Here is a 21,071-nt window from a genome sequence, read left to right on the forward strand (position 1 = left end):
GCAGCCTCTTGCCGCCACTTATCTAGCACTGTTAGAGTAAACCAGATCCCGGTGAACCAGCACTCCATTTTAGTGGGCCCACGCCTGCCTTTTTGTCATCCTCAAAATGGCGGCCAGCTTTTAACTCCCTATCAGCAACAACTAGGAAATCTACAGAGAGAAACTGTCATGAAAGAAGGACTTAAGAGCCATCACTGGGCTTCACTGTAATGATCGAAGGAATAAGCGCTAACAGGTAAAACAGATGAAGGCCTCCCTGAATGGCAGATTGCAAAGGAGGGCTTAACAGTACAGTCGGCAAAACCATTGGCGGCCATCTTGCAGTGGTTTTCGTTCCTGCGGTCTCCTAGGAATTTCTGCTCTTCCTGCTACCGGGCACCTGTGCCCTGCACCAACACTAGAGCTCCAGGAATTATGAACTAAAAATAAGACCTTCTTCATACAACCTACACCGTTCATTTATTTATTTTTTCTCTTGAATCATAATGACAGGTAGGAGTCGCTAACCTGGTCTTCACCTCATGAAGCGGTCTATATCCTGAGCTGAGCTCAAGCATCCTCGCTGTATACAACCCCCACCATGGCACTAACTAAAGTTTACTCTAGGTCTAATCTGTTATCGCAAGTAGGGCGGAACGCTTCTAAGATAATCTACCCTCCAAACCTTTCTAAGAAAGCTGCAGGAAGTTTCAAACATAATCTACTCAAAAGGTTCCCTAAAACACTAGCATCGGACACCAATTTCTGCAAGTCTAAGGGAGTGGTGATTAATGACCACATCCTCTTCAGTAACAGAAGAGCACAATGGAGAAATGTCTTAACCTCAATGTTTTGTTCCAAACCAATGAAGAAAACTCCTCATGGTTTCTGGGTAATCTTAATTCCCTTACCAGACTTCAATGCAGCGATGCAACAACGAAATCACCCTTATTCAAACCTCTGACAGAAACCTCAATCAGTTTGACAATGCCTTTAAGAGGATTATAAATACCCTGGATAACATTGGGAAGGTTAATCCTCCGAATCAAAGCCCTCCCACAGATATGATGCAGCCTGTCACATTGTCCAACTATACTGCAGCACTTGTCACACCTCCACACCCCCCATCTCATCAGACCTCGATCACACAACCCTCTGAAAACTACGAGCTTAACAATGAGGAAGATCCTGGATCTACTTTACCCAACATTATCTGTCAGAACACCAATTTAGGGGATCTGCCTGCCCCCTTTACTTTCATGAGTCTGATTCACAAAGCGCCCCCGCCTGAAGTCGGTAAGTCTAATAGGGGAAGCTGCAGCTCTAACAACCTCCTGCCTCACCCCACGTAGTTCTCACCCCACTCCAGTACCCCCAGTGTCCTCTTCCTCTCAAACCAACTATCAGGTAGTGACAGTTAACAGGTAAACTCTTCGTACCCGTGACCCTCGCTCTTCCCCCAGTACACCTTCCTTGAGCCCACAACTGCACGATCATATTTCCGCATGCCTCCTCGCCAATGGAGACTCCAATCTCCCTACCCCCACCCCCCTACCCCACCCCGTCTGTGAGGGGCCTCTTCTACTTTCCACCTCTAGTCAGACCTCCATAGAAGAGAAGTTGGCTGACCTCAAGCAATATCTCCAACTAGTTAAAGGCAGCTTGCAGAACCTATTACTCATTCCAGTGAAGTTGGAAACATTTTTGACGAGTAATTCCATCCCTGAGACTAATTTTCCCAGCACTCCTGCTACAGGCAAGCATGGCACTAGAATACCTATATCCAGGAAAAAAATGCTAATTTTTCTTGGGAAAACTCTACCCTATCCTAATCACCCATAGGTCCACCAACCATCTATCCGACTATGTCATCCACTCCCTCCTTCTGTCTTATAATGGCCCTCACAGTGTCTCTCAACCCTCGGGAGTCATTCATCCTAAACCTTCGAACCTGTTTAGAGAAACCACTGCAAAACACAGATCAATGAACAAGAACAACCTAGTCAATTTACCCACATCACACCTAGAAACGGTGGCAACTAAATCGCACATCAAATGAATGCTACTTAATTGCAGGTCAGCAGTCAAACACGCTGCTGAAATTGTCGACCTTATTCTTACACATGACCTAGACATCATCATGATATTAACGGAAACTTGGCTCAACGGCGACTCCTCGCCAATTCTGGACATCTCCCAAATATGACATTAGACTGGATAGACTAGTTAAAATGGGGGGTCGGTATTGCATACACTTATTGCTCCAGTCTCACTCAGAGACTCTTACAAACACACAATGTCCTTGCACGGTCACCTGAGTGTTGAGATCTGGAACAACAACAAGATTGTCTGTTTGTCTCCAGGAGTATGATAGATCTTGTGCAGCAATCTTATCTTCATCGAACAAATGATGGAAATTATAGCCTCCAACTCTGACGTACCCTCAACCATATCTTCCTTGGGGACTTCAATCTGCATTGGAACAATACAACTGAACCCTCACTTTGTACCTTCTAGGCTTTACTCGAAGACCTTAACATCACCCAGGTTGGCAATATATCAGTACATAATCTCCTTTTGCATACTACAAAAGGTAATGTCTAGACCAGGTCAACCGCATAAGAACAAACAGTGGTCTAGGAATCTAACTGGCATTCATGCGATGGACCTAACCTCTCTTACTAATAACCTACTCCCTCCAACCCCTAACATGACCAATTTAGACGACCTCACTGAACACTATAGTCAGACCATGACTAATATACTTGACACAGTTGCTCCGAAGCAACCCGAGGATTCCGGTCAAACAGTCCAAACCCTGGTTCAACGGCTCCCTCAACGAGGAGCGTCACAAACTAAGGCTCTTGGAAAGACTATGGAGAAACTTTACGTCAGAAACTAACCTCAAACAGTTGAGGAGAGCAAGAAGTTCTTAGAATAAACATATATCTGCAGCACGAAAGCGGAACACTTTAGATCTCAACTAGACAATGCTAGAAACAGACCTAAAAAGTTATTTGAAATCATAAAACAAGCTAACCGTCCTACAATCTGTTCCAAAGATCTCTCCTCAGTAAAGAGGTCTTCTCCACACATTTTATCAAAGTCTAGAAAGATTGAACTAGAACTTCAACAGGCATCAAATAATAGGCTTCATCAGGTGCAGTCCATCATATCGACCTGCTTAACCTCAGAGAGTGCCCTGTCCTACATTGGCATAGGCCTTACTCCACAAAATTGCACATCATGGAACAATTTCAGACTGCCTGACAATTCCGACCTTCGAAAAATGTTAATGTCACTAAAATCCTCTAATCATTTCTATGATCACTTGCCAGCCAAATTCTTTAAAGACTTTAGATCACCATCCTCCCTCTCTGGTCTGTGATAATCCATGAATCGCTCGTACAGAGTAGTATTCCTGACTGCCTAAAGAAGGGACAAGTCACTCCCATTCCAAAAAAGCCCAATGTAAACTTATCTGATCCCAAACATTTCCGTCCAATTTCCAACAATTTCTGTCCAATTTCCAACATCATGACTCTAGCTAAAGTTATGCGTACACCTACAACACTGTAATCACATCGAAGAGTTTCAGCTGCTTGACCAATACCAATCTGGCTTTGGTGCGGGACATAGTACTGTAACGGCCCTATCTCGCATTGTTGATGACGCTTTGAGTCTACTCGACCAAAATGTGCCATGTCTACTGATCCTTCTTGATCTATCCTCAGCATTTGACACGGTCAAACATGAAAACTTGATTGCGGTTCTGGAAAAATGGATGGGGTTATCGGGACCAGTCTTAAATTGCATTAACTCATTATCTCATTTGTTTGTGACATTTTCGGAATGGAACTTATGTTCTTGCTACATGTACCTCATGTTTGTTTTCGCTCTTATTGTATTGAGGTTGGTTCACTACAAATTTTTAGGATGTTTACTTGCTTCGTGACTAATCGAATCCTTTTTCTGATGTACAGCGCTCTGTTACCCTTTTCAGGTCATGTTCGTACTTTATAAAACTTTTCAAATAAATAAAGACATGGGAGGGAGATGGTGAAAGCCAGCTCGACGCCGTCCACAAAGACAGGAGCCATGTCAACGTCAAAGTGCCACTCTTCATCATTGCCAAAAACCGCAGAAGCACCGAGACACCTCAGTATTGAAAAGTTCTTAAGCATCGATGTCGAAACAAGGACTTAGTGGAGCTCGATGAACAAAGACAATCGCCCGAGTTGGGGCGGAAAAGAGAGCATCTCGAAGCCGAATTGGAAGCCCTAATTAAAAAGCAGAGGCAATTCGACCATTCCTGCAGGGCTACAGAATTCACCTGAAAAAGGAAGGTGGAAGTAGAGGAAAAAGAGGACCTGGAGCAGCCCTCTACCCCAAAGCTCCAGGAAGAGTTAGAGGAGTTCTTCGACATGGAACAACAGCAAGAAAGTCTCACACACATGGGAGAAACAGCAGATGACTGGCAAGACATATATGCAGACTCACTAGATGAATGGGTGGAGTCTTATCCATCAAAGCCATCACAGCAAGAGGACTTCACTGCATACAATACAGTAGTAAAGAGGGTTGCAGACACCTACAAAGTGCAATTGGAGGAAGAGCAATTTGAAGCAGGTTTCATCCTGGAGACAATGTTACCAAATTTAAAAAGAAAACTGTTTCTTCCAATGGTACCAAGCATGTTGGACTAGGGCAGAGAAGCATCCAAAGAACCAGCTACGACTAAGGCGTTAACTCCAAGGGTAGAGAAGAGGTACCTCTTCTCATCAAGAGACCCTCCTACATCAGGGTGTGGTGGTGGCACGAAAAAGAGCCAATACGTCCATGGCTACAGGACCACCTCCTGACAAGGAGAGTAAGAGCATGGACATAGTGAGGAGGTAAATTGAGTGATCAACAGCAACACAGGGGCTGACTGGCAACTCTGGTATGCTCACCAGTATGAGACGGAGAAACATCTCCCAAAGAAATTTGAAAAGAGCACAAACCGTGTTGCAGTAGGGTAAGACAATTGCCGACACATGCATCAAATCCACCCTGAATGTGGCAGACAAAGCCAGTAGATAGCTCCAAACAGTGACTTGCCCACGCTTCTCCCCGATTACACCACACCTGTCGGGGAAAGACTTCAACATTTCATTTTCTCCCCATTTGGCCGTCTATAACATCAGACAAATGTGTGCTTGAAATTATCCAACATGCTTGTTGCCTGGAGCTTACCAGCAATACCCCAAACATTCCACCTTGCGGTCGCAAGTTGTCTCCAGAACACATTAATTTGTTAAAACGGGTCCAGTCCCTCTTACTAAAAGGGGCAATAGAGCTGGTTCCAATACAGTACCAGGACTCGGGGGTTTACTCTCTACTTTCTCATCCCCAAAAAGGACAGTTCTCTAACACCTATTCTGGAGCTAAACAGTTATTATACTGTCAGAGCACTTTAACATGGTGACACTTCAACAGGTATTCCCACTTTCACAAAGAGCAGACTTTGTCTTCTCTAGATTTAAAAGATGCATATGTTCATGTTCCAATTCATACGGCTCATCGTAAATACCTAAGATTTGTGATAGTAGGCAAGCATTATCATTTCAAAATGCTTCCTTTCGGAATGACTACAGTGCCCAGAGTTTTTACCAAATACCTGGCAGTAGTCGCTGCTCATCTCAGAAGACAACAAATTAACATGTTCCCCTACCAGGAAGACGGGCTTATCAAAGCCAGCACTCACCAAAACTGTCTACGGCACACACAGATCACAATAGATCTACTTCATCAACTAGGCTTCACCATCCATGCACAAAAATCTCACCTGCATCCGACCCAGATGCAGTCTTATATAGGAGCCACTCCAGACACAGTCAGAGCTCTAGCCTCTCCGAATGAAGCCAGAATACACAATATTCAGGCTACAATTCTACAGTTTCAACCCAACCAAGCATTACCAGCCAGGGTGTACATGCAACTGCTGGAAATGATGGCTTCTAGCATTGCAATTGTATCCCATGCAAGGCTTCACATGCACCTCCGATAAGAGTGCTTAGCACATCAGTGGAATCAATCGCAGGGTCTACTAACCGATCTTGTGTTGGTAGACAGCCCTACCTATCACTCTCTGCAGAGGTGGAACCTACAAAACTTAACAACCGGCTGGTCTTTCATCAACCCTGTTCCACAGATCGTGCTCACAGCAGATGCATCTCTAACAGGTTGGGGAGCCCATCTCAAAGATTACACAATGCAGGGCATATGCAACTCCCCTTATAGACCAAACTGTCCTAGTCCGAATGGACAACATGACAGCAATGTATTCTGTGCAGAAGCAAGGGGGAGGACACGCTCTGTCCAACTGTCAACACTCTCGCAACCCATTTGGAATTGGGCGATCCATCACAAGATTCATCTTCTAGCAGACCATCTCCCAGGATTTATCAATCAAGTTGCTGATCTCAGCAGAAGAAGGCAGCAAATTCACAAGTGGGAACTTCACCCCCAAGTTTTCCTTCCATGCTTTCAACAATGGGGATTTCCACAAATAGAATTATTTGCCATTGCCGAAAACACAAAATGCCCAAACCTGGGCCCAGGTTCCCACACCCGCTGTCAAAGGGCAATGCCCTATGGAATAACTGGTCAGGGATGTTTGCCTACGCTTTTCCTCCTCTCCCGCTTATTCCAGGGGTGGTTGAGAACCTTAGGCAAACAATCCCTCACACTAAGTCTGGTAGCTCCCACATGGGCCCATCAACCATGGTACACCACCCTGTCACTAATTACACATCAAAAACTGCACCTTACCTCCAGGCTCCTCACACAGAACTATGGAGGGCTGTTCTGTTTACTTTGGGGCATGAATTATTTTTACCTGAGCTAACTGCAAGTGGTGAATTTCATTGATTTTGTTCAGTTAAAATAGTAAGTTTCAACTGAAATTTTTCACCTTCCTATAGCATCCCTTTAATCTTTGTTTTTCAGTGAATTTCTACATATTTTTTACAATAAATGTAACCTAATGCAATTCCTAAGTATACCATCACTTTAACCTATGTTTTTGTTTTAGTGAAAACTGTAACGTCACTGGTCTGTGGTGGGTAGGACCTGCACTGTGCACGGCCAGCCGATGAGAACGCCCTTCACAATTTAATGGGGTTTCATTTTAAATTAGGCAGATCTACTTTGTCAAAGGGTCACCACATCAATATGTAAAAAGACATACCTTTTGGCTTCATCAGGAGGAGACCACATCATAATATGAAGGCAAGCCTACCAGGGATCCCTACCTTATGGAAACTGCAATTGTGTTATGATTAAACATTAAAGCCAATAGAATCCAATATCCTAGTCCATGAAATTAATTATTAATTACAAGCATTGAAGTGTTTGTCAATAAACCTTTAAGTAAAGTGTGTATGTATACACAAGGAAACAAAGGCGTAAAACAAGAAAAGGGGGCAGGGTAGAAACACCCTGTCCCCCTAGGCCTGCTCAGGGGGACCCACGAGGACCCCCAGAGCCAAAAAAAGCATTAAAAAAAAGAATCGGCAAGTCGCGGAGGATCCGCGGATCCTGCCGCGAAAATAAAAAAAAGCAAAGTGCGGGCTTCTGCGCTTCGTTATTATTTAGCCCCTGGGTCGGCCAGGTCCCGGGGGCAGAGAAAAAAAAGTGATGGCAGGGGGGGCAATCCCCCCCTAGACTGCCCCGGGGACCGCTACCTCCCGGGGCTTCTTTCTGAATGGGTGGGGAGGCCTCCAAGGCCCCCCCCAAGCCCTGGGCCTTTATTGTTTAATTTCTAGGGGGCACACGCCTCCCTGCCCCAGGGACCGCCAACACCCCACCCCCGCCCACCCACCCGGAACTTTAAAAAAAAACCACAGGTTTGCAGAGTGGTGTTCCAGGCCACGCCCCTTTTTACTTCTCTCTGCAACGCAGCTCTGTGGTGCTTACTGGAGGTACCTGATGGGCTAGTTGGACCCCAGGGACCCTCAGGATTCAAGGGGACTTTATCCCCCAACTTAAAACGCGCCAGGGGGCGTGTTTGCAGAGTGGTGGAGAAACGGGGTAAGGCCTTTGTCTTTCTCTCACCAATCCCACTGCGTGGGGCTTACTAGAGGTAAAAGGTAGGCTAGTTGGCTCCTAAAGGACCCCCAGCAGTGAAGGGGATTTCAATCCCCATCCAAGAGCATGCCAGGGAGTCCGTTTGTAGAGTGGTGGGCAAAGTGGGCATGGCCTGGTATGAGTACTTAACAATACTGCTGTGTGGGACTGACTGGAGGTAATAGTTTGGGAAGTTGGCCCCAAGGATGTCCTTGGGGGCCAACTACCCCTCTTGTTACCCACAAGTAAGTCCCACACAGAGGGTTTGCTAAGACTTCTTCGGAGGCCATGGCCCCCTTTCTCTACCACTCCGCAAATGTGCCTCATGGCAGACTTCGGGATGGGGGATGAAGTCCAATTTAGTCCTGAGGGAGTTTGGGGGCCAAGTCCTACGCGTGGAATTTCTGAGCGTTGGTTTGACGCCCAGCACCCTTTCTCCACCACTCTGCAAACGCGACTACTAGTTAAAGTAGCATATTTCTGCTCCTCTGACTTTGTGGTAATTTTAATCCCCCTCCCCTGATGTACTAGGGGCTTACAGAGGAGGTCATGCTAATAACAGGGGTACCCCAATGCATAGTGTTCCCTAGTGTATGCAGGTGTTTTCACTGTATTCTAAGTGTCTTTCAGCATAGCACTGGCTGTAGGCCTGGTTAGTCAGTCCGTACCCGTCAGAAAAAGTTGTGGGCACAGGATCATTTTGCAACAAGGCCTCTTACTGCTCCTCTGTTGGTTCTTTCTGCACATGTCTTGCTTCTTCCTTCTCTTTTCTTCGACTTTGTGGACTTCTGTTGCTTCTTTCTGCATTTCTTTCTTTTTTCTTCACATTTCCTACCTTTGTAGGCATAGTTAGAAACTAGCATTTAAAAAACCTTTGTAATTCACTGAAAAAAAACATAGGTTTCAGGCATGTTATAGTTAGAAATTAGCATTTAAAAAAACCTTAGGAAATCACTGAAAAAAACATAGGTTTCTGGGGCGGTATAGTTAGTTGGACATTTCACTCGTACAAAACCATAGAAACTAACTAACTATAACTCGCGCCCCGCAATGCACTGATGATGACATCACATATTACATCACTCATGACATGGTCAGTGACATCACTCATGACATCACGGACCATTATGTTTTGGGGGGAATGGGTGGGTGGGCGGGATGAGAGAGAGCGAGAGAGAGACGCACACACCACACTGACACACTCATCCTTTTTTTTTTCTCAAAATATTTTCAGAACAAGGGACCCTGTCTCCGAGTCCTGTAATGTCCACCACAACATTTCTATTCAGGTTTTGGCCAAACAATCTGAGCGCTCACTGTTAAAAATTAAAATAAAATCTCCTTAGCCAATCCGAAGGCTTGTATATTTTAATATTTTAATTTTAGTTTACTGTCCATGTATGTATAAATGTTGAACCTTTAATTTCTCCAAAACCTCTGAACTGATTCACACCAAAGTACAAAAAGCATGCTTCCTGCCCAGTACACAAGTGCAGAGGACAGCACACTGGCCAATTAGAAGAGTCCTACAAGCAAAAAAAATTATATCTGGCTTTCTTTAGCTATAGCTAACCTGTGGCCTCTAAAGGCAGCGCTGGGAGAGGTCCAGTGATTCAGTGGAAAGTCTGCAGGAAGAATGCGGACAGAATGAATTTCAAGAAGTGCCACAATGTCAAACTTCTCAACATCTGGCTTGAAGGTCTTGACTGGAGAGACAGGAACATGGATGAAGGGCTGAGCCCAAGCAGAGGCTTCCTTTCTTAAAGAGGAAAGGAAATCACCTGGTCACGCTTTGGGTGTGTTTTGTATAGACTGAAGTAGATCCTCGAATACCACTTAAGCCTGCCTCTCAGGCGGATAGTTGTAGTGTCTTCATGCTATCAAGATTTACTTGCTAGAGAATTTGGTGTGGGAAGAATACCATCTTGGAAGCACACTTGTGACTGCCACAGACCTGGGCAGCATGACTCCTGTGGCGAAGTGATAATGACACCCGGAGTGGCAATGTCCCTGAGCAAGTTGTGGAATTGGCAGCAATTTCTTTTGGCGTCAGGGGTTCTTGTCAGACTTGTGGATTCGATCATATCGTAAGACTGATTCTGGGTTAAGTTCAACAGTGGTGGGGAAGGTGGGGAACTGCTAGAGTATAGAAGCGGGTAATATTCATTGAAAGCAAATTTGATGGCAACTTGCAAGTGGAAAATCAGTCACCTATCAATGTATATTACATTGAGCGGTTTTCTAGGTTCCGAGGAGAAAAGTAGTCAGGCCACTTCCCAGCTTTGCCACCTTCCTCATGCTGTCTCACTGTGAATTCCTTATAATGGATGCATCTCATCCTTTTTATCAATTGCACATGCTTGATTATAGGGTGTTCTCACTGCTGGGATATTTGTTCTCAAATTCCCTTAGGGAGCCTTAAAGTTTTGTCATCTCCTGTATTTATTGCTGTTTTGCCCATTAGGACTTCTTTGAACGCTTCCCATTCAATGGATGCTATTTGCACTGTGACTTCATTAATTGAGATGTAGGAGGCGATTTTCACTGACCGGAGTGTTGCAGACGGCCGGGCTTGGCTCCGCTGTGTGTTCCTGGCCGGGCTTGGCTCCGCCGACCTCTGTCCCTTGCTGTGGTGTTTGAGGGCCGGGCTAAGCTCCGCTCGTGGCCTGGCCGGGCTTGGCTCCGCCGGGGCCGCTTGAAACTACAAACCCCAGAAGCCTCATCGCGGCAAGGACGCCGCTCTCGCAACAGGAAGCGCCTGGAGGCGCATAAAGGATCCCTTGCCACAGAGTCCAGGGGGAGGCGATTTTCACTGACCGGAGTGTTGCAGACGGCCGGGCTTGGCTCCGCTGTGTGTTCCTGGCCGGGCTTGGCTCCGCCGACCTCTGTCCCTTGCTGCGGTGTTTGAGGGCCGGGCTAAGCTCCGCTCGTGGCCTGGCCGGGCTTGGCTCCGCCGGGCCGCTTGAAACTACAACCCCCAGCAGCCTCATCGCGGCAAGGACGCCGCTCTCGCAACAGGAAGCGCCTGGAGGCGCATAAAGGATCCCTTGCCTCCTCGTCCCGCGGGACGCGCGCGGGCGCGCCCGGGAGAAGCCCGGGACAAGGGCGGGGCCGTCTGCGGCCGTCAGAGGCTGGAGGTGGCTGGGCTGGGCCAGGGACTTTGGTTCTTTCTCCCTGGTTTCTTGGACTAAATGTAAGATATAATACAAAGTATTGATTTTTATTTGTTTTATCTTTCTTGGCTTTTTTCAACAATATAGATTTTTATATTCACTGGGCGAGACATTATTGATCATCCTTATCTGTATATAGTATCTTTGGTCCTAACATGTCAAAGCTTAGATCAATAAAACCAGCGGCCGCTAATGATACAAGGACAATGGATAACTATCTTGTTAAGGTAGTTAATAAAATTAACAAAGAAAGGCGATTATCATTAAATAGGGTAAGCCCAGATGTTTCACCCACAAGGCTGAGTTCGCCTACTACTCCGCTGTCTCACTTAGATAGCTGCCTGGATGACCCTAACGTTACTGCCACCAATGATGTATCCATCATGGTGACATCAGAAGAGCGGGAAATTATAACTGATTCTATCCCCAGTGTGAGCCCGACATCCTCCCCAAGGCCCTCACCAACCCATTCACCTGTTCGGAGAATGGTGCGGGCATGTAGGAAGGCCCCTGTTAAAAGGGTGGGGGGCCGGAAGCCAAAAAAGGCAGGTACTACATCAACCAGCAGTGGAAGTACACCAGAACCTATAAATAATGCTGAGGCAAATACTTTGCAGCCTGCCCATATAGAGCTTCTGGCAACTATCCTTGAGGCAAAACTAGAAGCAATGATTAGACCACTGGTGGCAAAGTTAGAGCAGGTCGCTCAAGAGGTCTCTAGACTAGGGGACCTCCTAGACTCCCATATGACCCGGCCTCATACACACACAAGCCCCCCTTCTGGTCCTTCTAGTTCTTCTGGTAACACCATAGCAGGGGCCGTAGTATCTGTATCTGCATCTGCTAGTACTAGGGACACAGGCTCAGCGGGCACTGTACAGATTTCATCAGCCTTACGTACACAGAAAACCCCACCCCCTAATTTACCGTCTGTGGGAACTGAAACAATACAATCATCAGTACAATCATCAACATCACATAATGGCAATCAGAATACCACAGTAGGGGGAGAAATTTGTGGGAGAAGTAGGCCTAGGAGGAAAAATTCTGTCAACATTCCGCCGGAGTGTGTTCCATACACTGTGGTATTAACACATGTACCAGAGGTTGACTCCTGTTTGACTGATCCAATGCTAGAAACCCATGCTGCCTTAAAGAATAAAACACTCGCTTGGTTAAATAGGAATTGTGGCTTTCCGCTTGCCTTTTCAAATGATATAATATCCACTCGTAGAGTCAGCTGGATTGGCAACGCTAGAAAAAGCTCGAGAGGGGACTGTATTATTGTAAACTTTAAGCATCCACAACATGTGGCAACAGTCCTCCTCAGAGCCGCTTCTTTACCTACTGTGGAAAATACTGTATGTGCTAGACCACTTGGATAACACCCAATATCCACCATCACATCCGCAAAAGTATCCAGTAAATGGACACAGAAGGGGGGTGGTTGGTTGTGTTCCAAATGCTCCTCTGCATCAAATCAAGGGGGAGTCATATTGTCATCAGCTAGCAAATAGGCAGTTTGACCACACCCTACCCTTATACAATCGTTATACTGCTCTATCCTCGCTCGAGGAAAACGATTGACTGCCTACTGCCCTGGGGAGCTCTGTCCAGCCACCAGCACCGTTTCTCAAAATTGCTACACGGAACGTTGCTGGGATAAAGAATAAAATCGGGAACGCTGAATGGCTAAAGACATTAAAATCCTTTGACATCATTGCCCTTCAAGAGACATGGGACCAATTGAATAGTTTCTCTTTGGATGGCTACAGCCACTTTTGCAATCCTGCAATTAGCAATGCTGCAGGAAGAGCCAAGGGGGGATTATTAATCTTATTTAAACTGGATGTAAAAGGTAAATTAACCCAGTGTATTTCTGGTTGTGAAAACTGCTTGATTGTTGAACTTTCCACTCAGGATAAAGCCAAGATTCTCTTTGTAAATTTTTATAATTCTAATGCTAATGAGTGTACTGGCCAAAATTTGGAAGTACTAGATGCATTTTTGTCAGTCTATAGTGCAAATGTAAATACTTTTGAATTAATATTTTTAGGGGACTTTAATATTCACCCATGCACCCTACCATGTATTAGTCAGGATGATGAAGGTCCTCCCCTCTCCTCATCTATCCACCTGGAACACACTAGGCGAGGTGAGCATCTTGAAACTTTTCTTGCGAGATGGAACTTATATGAGTCAGGCTGCGGGGACAGTAAAAGTAGGTTCCCTACTTTAAAGGGAAAAGATGATGGCACTACCATAGATTATATTTGTATGTCTTCTTTTTTGTTGAACCATGTGATAAATTATTACACAGAGGTATCAGTTTTTAGCGACCATAATCCTGTTTTACTTGAAGTGAAGCACACCGATTTACTCTCATTAAAAACAGTGAAACATAGAGGGGGATTAAACGTCGCCGTTAAAGATCAGAAGCGCAGGTTAAAATGGACAAAAATAGTCCCTGAAACATTTCTTCAAGAGGTCCTTTCTAAAGTAGAGGATGAAGTTGCAATATGCTTAGCGAATCGAACACAATGTAAAGAGGTTATAGTGGCGTTTGATAATATCTGTATAGAAATTAACCATAGTCTACAGATTGAATCTAGGCAGAAGCCGCTTCTAGGCAAAAGATGGTTTGATAATAAATGTACAAAGGCACACGGAGTGCTACTTAAAGCATTGAAAGCTATGCCCAAAAATCGTGCAGAAATAGCTAGTGCAAGGATTGTATACAAAAAAACCATTTTAGAAAGGAAAAGGGACTTGAAAGATATAGCATGGGCCCAACTTCTTGACCCCGAAACTCTAAAAAATAGTGGCCTATTTTGGAAAATTATTAATCAGCCACTTTTCTCTGGAGATGAGAATACCCCCCTTGAGGCAAACATTCCGGACGAGGGCTGGATCCAACATTTTAGACAGATATATTTAGAAACCAGCTGTGCTAACGCCACTGTTGTAATCCCTGAGACATTGGAAGTGGAACCTTGTAATGCAGAGGTCCTCGACGTCACTTTTGAGGCGGCAGAAGTAGAAAGGGCAATAGACCTGACTCTGAAAAACAAAGCACCGGGCCCCGATGGGGTACCAGGGGATGTTTTCAAATGTGCCCCGAAATTTTGGTCTAAAGTTTTATGTAATGTTTTTAATGCTCTCAAACAGGACAACATCCCGGCCTCGTGGAAAAAAACCATCATCATACCGGTCTTTAAAAAGGGTAACAGGCAAGACCCCTCCTGTTACAGACCTATTTCATTGATTGATTCGTCGGTGAAAATATTGGTCCGGGTTATTTTATCCAAACTGAATGACTGGTTGAATGAGAAAGGGGTCCTATCAAATGTTCAGTACGGTTTTAGACCAAAAAGGAATACGATAGATCAAGGACTTAATCTGCACTTATTGGTGGACAAATACACTAGGGCCAAGGAGGGGTCATGTACCTGGGGTTCATGGACCTCTCGTCTGCTTTTGACCTCATAAATCGCTCAAAATTGTGGCAAATCTTAACTGAAATGGGCCTGGATAGGGCCCTTGTTAATCTTCTAGCGGATTTGCACACCGGTCTTATAGCATCGGTTAGAGTTACCTCGGAGGGGCGTTGTACGAGTCATTTTAATTCTGAAAGGGGGGTCAGGCAGGGGTGCATATTGGCACCCCTCCTATTCACCATCTATATAAATGCTTTGGAACCTGCATTAAAAGAGGGCTCCCTTGACATCCCACGTATAGGAGAACTTGGAATTCCAGTTCTTCTATACGCGGATGATGCCGTCTTGCTCTCACGGACTGGGGTTGGTCTCCAACGCCTTTTGGACGCTTTTGAAGACTTCATGGGTTCTTTGGACCTAAAGATAAATGTAAAGAAGTCTCAAATTATGATAATGGGCAAGAATAATAAGAACACGTTTTTAAAAACATTTACATGTGGCAAACAAAAGTTATGTAGAGTAGCCACTTTTCCATACCTGGGGATCACTTTTGATGAAAGAGGCACTTGGGGTCCCCAGTTAAAAAACAGAAACATCTTGCTAGATAATCTTCTGCACTTCAGGGTTTTATGAAAAAATTAGGAGCTAGGCCAATAGCAACCTTAATAAAAATATATAAAGCAAAATGTCTTGCGGTGGCCACATATGGTAGTGCAATTTGGGGATACTGTTCCTCGGACAGTATTCAGATTACCGAGAACAAATTTTTAAGAGCTGTCCTCTCAGTCCCACAGTCCACTCCAACTTAAATAGTCCACACGGAACTAGGAGTAGGATATATTTCAGACCTGATTAAAGTGGCCCCTGTTCTAGCTTGGCTGAAGACCTGGTTGAACCAGGAAATCCCCCTTAACCACATTATTTTAAAAGACTGCTTACAGCTAGATAGAGTAAATAAAATCCCGTGGCTAGCTTATATTAAAGACAGTCTTGTCAAGTTAAGGAGACCAGAGCTCTTCTTTTCCCCGGCCTCGATAACAACAAAAGACATTGCCGTGATTAAAGATATGATGGGAGAACTGCTAAGTCTGGAGAGGGAACAAATGGAACTAGAGAAACCAACGGTGAGGGCTAGCATTATCATGAGCACCCAAGTAGGCCCTGAACTGTATTTAACTACTGTGAACCAACCCTATCACCGTTTTCTTTTAACTCGTTTCCGGTTTAACTCGATTCACTTGAACCTCGGACATTTTCCAACTTGGTGTACCCCTGAGAATGCAATGCCGTGTACATGTGATAATTTCTCTACCCAGAACACATTGCACTTCTTGATGTTCTGTGGTCACTACACGGCAGTAAGGACGAAATTCCTGATCCCTATTTTAAAGGAGGCAGGGTTCATTCAGGTAAAGCCAGCGCTCCTGTTTTTACAGTTACTGCAGACCCCCAGGATTATGTTCCACGTTGCTAGTTTCCTAGTGGGGGCTGTTAGGATTAAGAAAAGGAAGATGACCAATAATTCTACTAATATGGTTATATAGTGGATGAAATTGAATTCTGTTTACATTATAGGGAATGCTTACTTTATGAAATTTTTTATGTATAAATGTAACATGAATGTGATTATGTAGCCCTACCTAACTGACCTCTTTTTTTATTATTGTAATGTATCTTAACATGTACTTTTAAAGGAAAACATTTTTTATATCTTTTTTGTAAATACATAGATCGTGTAAATTAATCATGATTTTATTCTGTATTAATTATGTATTTTAGATTGTGTGAATATTGTATAGTGCTATTGTCTTTTTATGATATTGATTTATCGAAATAAAGTATTTTGACTGACTGACTGACTGAGATGTAGTCATTTTGCTAACATGTTGAGTGTCCCATCCCACAGTGTTTTCACTTGCAGGTTCCATGTGGGTATTACTTTGATTGCTTTCCAGTTTCAGTAGTAAACTGTTTTGGTCAGATATTATGTGACCCTAGTTTTCAGAGTTATGCATCGTGTCCCTCAACTGTTGAACTTAAAAACATGTCACTCATCCAGGTGTGTAAGTTGTGCATTGGATTGTAAAAGCTTAGTACTCTCGGACATTCTGATGAATTTCACAGCAAATCGTGAGCACTTTAAGTCTGTTACACAGTTTCACTGATCAGTGGACAAAAAGTGGAGTCTGGTTAACATTGGAGAAATGTTTTTTAGAACCTAGTGTCATTTCTTAGGAGTGGACAGTGGGTTATGGCTGAACAAATAGGTTGACGGATTTTTTTTGTTTCTGCAGGTCACTCGAGATGCTATAAAAATGCCCAAAGAAACTGATGAATGTACCGTCCACCGTGAAGTGTCACCGACAGCCTGGATCCAAAATGCCTTGTCATCAACCCATGTGTTAAAAAAATATATATTGTTCAATTTTTATAGCTACTCTTGTCAGAGGCTTGAGACCATGAAAATGATTTCAATTATAATGTAGCAAGTCACCTTTTGGCTTTTGGACAAAGACCATTAACAAGGAGGCATCCATTACATATAATTTATATTAAATTATTCATTGACGTAATTGGTTTGCAAAGGAACACATAAAATCAAAACATCCCAAGATTGTAAGGTCTAGTGGCCAGGCATCAAACTGTAAACTTTATGTAAAGAGGAGCTTTCTTAGCCAAATAAGTTAAAGCGTTGGGGGGTGGGGGGTTTAATTGTAATGTCTACAAGCGGGAGTTTTTTTTTTTATTGCCTCAAGGTTTTTCCTTATATGGTTTGTAAAAGCATACAGGGTACACGCTTTCTCAGACAAGCTTAGCTTTGTTACTTTTAAGGATCTCAAACTAAACTATAAAAAACAATTACCCTGTATTAAAGGAAAGTTTTGCACTTAAAAGTGAGGCTTTGGTTGAAGTTTACCATGGTTATTGTGGCTAGAGTGACCAAGTCCCAGAAAGACAGTGATCATTCTAAAAGTGTAGCTCCTTTGCATAGTATTAAATGAGATATATTTGACTACAGCTTTGAATCAGTTGGTCTTCAGCTGGATTGCTTTCACACTACAAAGCTTGCATGCATATATAAATTCTTTATCTCTTTTGTGTATATAGTATTTTTGTAGAAGTTTAAAACTTAGATGGTTTTGTTACCTATATTCCTAAAAAAAAACTCGCTAAATTGAAATGAAGTAAGAATAAGTAATCTGTATAATTTTCAAGGAATTTTCTATTAAAATTGGCCATTTTATGTATTCAAGCAAACTAGACGAGTAGTGCATTGTAATGTCAATTACTGAATCTATTTTAGTATAGACCATGTGAAGACTGAATTGCTGCTGGTCTATTTTTGGTACTCTGCCCCACACGTGCCAAGAGGTCCGACTGTAGAACCCTACATCTACTGCGACTGCAATTTTAAATGCTAGAGCTTTAGTAAGGGTCTAAAGACACCATCGATAGCTGAAAACCTCCAGTTTAAAGTGGTACTGCCTTTTGTTGCCCATTATTATGAGCATTTGTTTCTAATTGTACAAAAAAGTGGTGCTACTTATTCAGAGCATTCATTAGAATGCTTTATGTTTGGTCCATGATTCCGTAGTGAAAGCTGTTGAGAAAGTGATGCAGGTAGCAGTAGTGGCTTGGCATGTATTAAATTGTGGACTTTTTTAATAGCACATTAGTGGCCGCACACCACCTTCCTTTTCTTTACGTAGTAGAACGCTGCTGTTTCTACGTAGACTGGGAGGATAGGAGCATGCTTAACTGTGGTCTTGTATAACTGTTTTGCCCCATACGCTTATAGATTCATTCTTGCCACCCTCTGAAAATCCAAAATATTTTTGTTGGGAATATCAGGGCGGTATCAATGGCTGACTAGATGGTGAGCAAATGGCCATAATTGCATGCTGTATATTCCGAATGAATAGTTGGTAGGTAGATGAGCATTGTTTTCCTTTTTTATTTGGGTCTTTGGTTACTACATTCTTTCCAGTATGTGAATTATTTTGAACATGCTGTTCTGCCTCATTGAATGCCATTTTATGTGTTATTCACACTCAAACTTGCCTTTCTTTTTTTTTTTTGTGCACACACAAGATTCTACAGAAGAACGCTTTACAACCAGACACGCGATGCTTTGTGAAACATCCTAATTTGATTAATTTATTTGCAGTGTTGCATATCTACTGTGTACGTTGGATAGTATACAAGAGGTATATTTTGAAGGATGGGAGAGGGACGGTGCTTTATACTCCAACCACTCTTGTGTGCTGAATTGTAAATTTAAGCTGTACAAATGCTGTGGATTTTTTTTTAAACTAAGTTATACATTTTGTTCTGCTTTGGGACATTTGTTAATATGCTGACCGGAACAACTGACCAAAACAATTTATATATCTTTGTCGGAGAGAGTCCACAATATTTGTAAGAAGCAGCAAATATATCATTCCCCCCTCCGAGTACTGCAGAGCATGCTCACTTGATATCTTCAGTTCACTAAATTGAGTTGGGATATCCGTCCCAGTAGACCAGGGTGGGTATCCACATTTATTTTACAAACTACATGATTGTACACCATTTTCTTGCCTTTAAGCGTGTATAGGGTGCTCATTCCCAGGTGTTCTCTATGTCTATTAGAGCACAGTAGATGGTTTTAAGAAGGCCACAGACAGTGAAGTCGGATAAGGGTACGCAGCTAGTACGGCGTTCACTTTGCAAATTATAGGTGCAAATCTGGGCGTTCCCCACACAAGCTGTCTCCAAAGGACTATGAAATAAATAGTTTGTGTTTTGAATGGGGAAGAGATAACACTTTCCTGTACAGCGCTTCGAAGCTGAAAACCTGTTGCATTAGGCAGCTGCCTAAATATTAGATAATAGTTACCTAAAAGGGCTTGTGAAGTTTAGGTGAAGCAGGGGCCTTATGACTAAAGGGAGCATGTTTTTCTAGCACTTGCTGACAACAGCCATTGTATATCTTGAAGAAGATTCACTTTTATGTTTTATAAATTTACGTTTGAGGAATTTCCAATCTATTGTGCCTCAAATGTGATCAACTTTGACATCCTGATATATACTATAACTTTTTGATATAAGTGAATGTAGAACACTGAAAAGCATTACCACATTGACTTAAATGTGGTCTTATTTTTGATTGTCATTGGTAAGGTTTATTTCTGCAGGAAGATATACTTCTCCTGAGTGGTCAAACCTGAGTGATAAGCATTCTCCTTGGTCACTTGCTGAGAATGACAAATCCGATTTGCACACTTTTTAAAATTATTTCTTTGATTCACGTAGAATTTATTTGGATTCCCTGAAACTATATTTAATCCAAAAAAAGGAAGTCTTATATTTGGAGTTAAAAATACAAAAATCTCAAACCGTTTGTCGATCTAAAATAGTCTATTTACAGAAATAATGGCGAGATGCCCAACTTTGGCATTTTCTTCCAAAAATACTGTTGCCTTGTTTTTCTTTTGAAGACACCAGTTGAATGTAAAGATGGTTAGAAACACCACATCCGACGGCTGAAAAAAGATTTGCCATTTGAATACCGATTGTTGCCTTGCAACACCCGTCCTAAGCACAATGTGAACACTATTGTGAGGCGCCTTTGTAGACTTGAACGTGCATGGGTTGTTTCAGGAGTCTGAGCAAAATAGTTTTGGGGTAGGTGCCTGACAATGTAGTGCCTATTCATCCCGGGTGCATTCCATCAAAGGAGACCTAGTGTCAAATATTTCTAGCAAACATTTGCTAAGAGAAGCCCAGGTCTACCTTGTTTTTCTACTAGGGTTTGCTGTCTGAGTCCCCACTCTTGACACGAGAAGCTTTGAGCAATATTGCTAGAAATGTAGAATCTTAACTTGATGCACCTGATTAGTTCAGTTCACAAGTTATGGTGTATATCATGTGCAGCTGGAAACCAGTAAAGTGAATGATAGCCTTTTAATTCACGCATTTTAAATGAGAACTTCTAGAGTTTCGCATTTGGTGGTGGAAATGCAAATTTATTGTACTGCATGTTCAAGTCTTGTAAATAGTTTGTATGTTACCACTAAAAAGCATTGTCCCATTTATCGCAATGTGTAGTACTGTTTTGCTCATTGTATACATATGCATTAAAATATCTTAAAACTTGTTTGTGCCATCTATCTGGGATGTGTGAGGGGTGGATCTTGGCTTGTTTCTTGCAAATATTTGTATAGTCCGATGTTGCTCAGACCGTTGAAAATGTAATTTACTCGCACAAATACTAAATAATCTGGTTATTTATAATGTTATGAGTATTTCTACGCATTGTAAATTGGAGGTAGAGCTGGTCTGTTCTGAGGCCTAAGAAGAGCTTTGTCTTGAATTTCTTTTGAAATTACGA

At 43.1% G+C, this 21,071-nt stretch overlaps 1 protein-coding gene across 1 annotated transcript in view; it reads left to right on the forward strand.

Annotated features, from left to right (window-relative positions):
• Window positions 1-20,837, forward strand: part of C5_1H1orf174 (chromosome 5_1 C1orf174 homolog) — a 122,747-nt gene extending 101,910 nt beyond the window's left edge. The window contains exon 5 of the mRNA XM_078642630.1: window positions 16,993-20,837. The gene's annotated coding sequence lies outside the window, so the exon portion shown is untranslated. The remainder of the gene's footprint in view (window positions 1-16,992) is intronic.
• Window positions 20,838-21,071: the final 234 nt, after the last annotated feature.

Source organism: Lissotriton helveticus, chromosome 5_1, assembly GCF_964261635.1.
Source record: "Lissotriton helveticus chromosome 5_1, aLisHel1.1, whole genome shotgun sequence".
Classification (NCBI taxonomy): domain Eukaryota; kingdom Metazoa; phylum Chordata; class Amphibia; order Caudata; family Salamandridae; genus Lissotriton; species Lissotriton helveticus.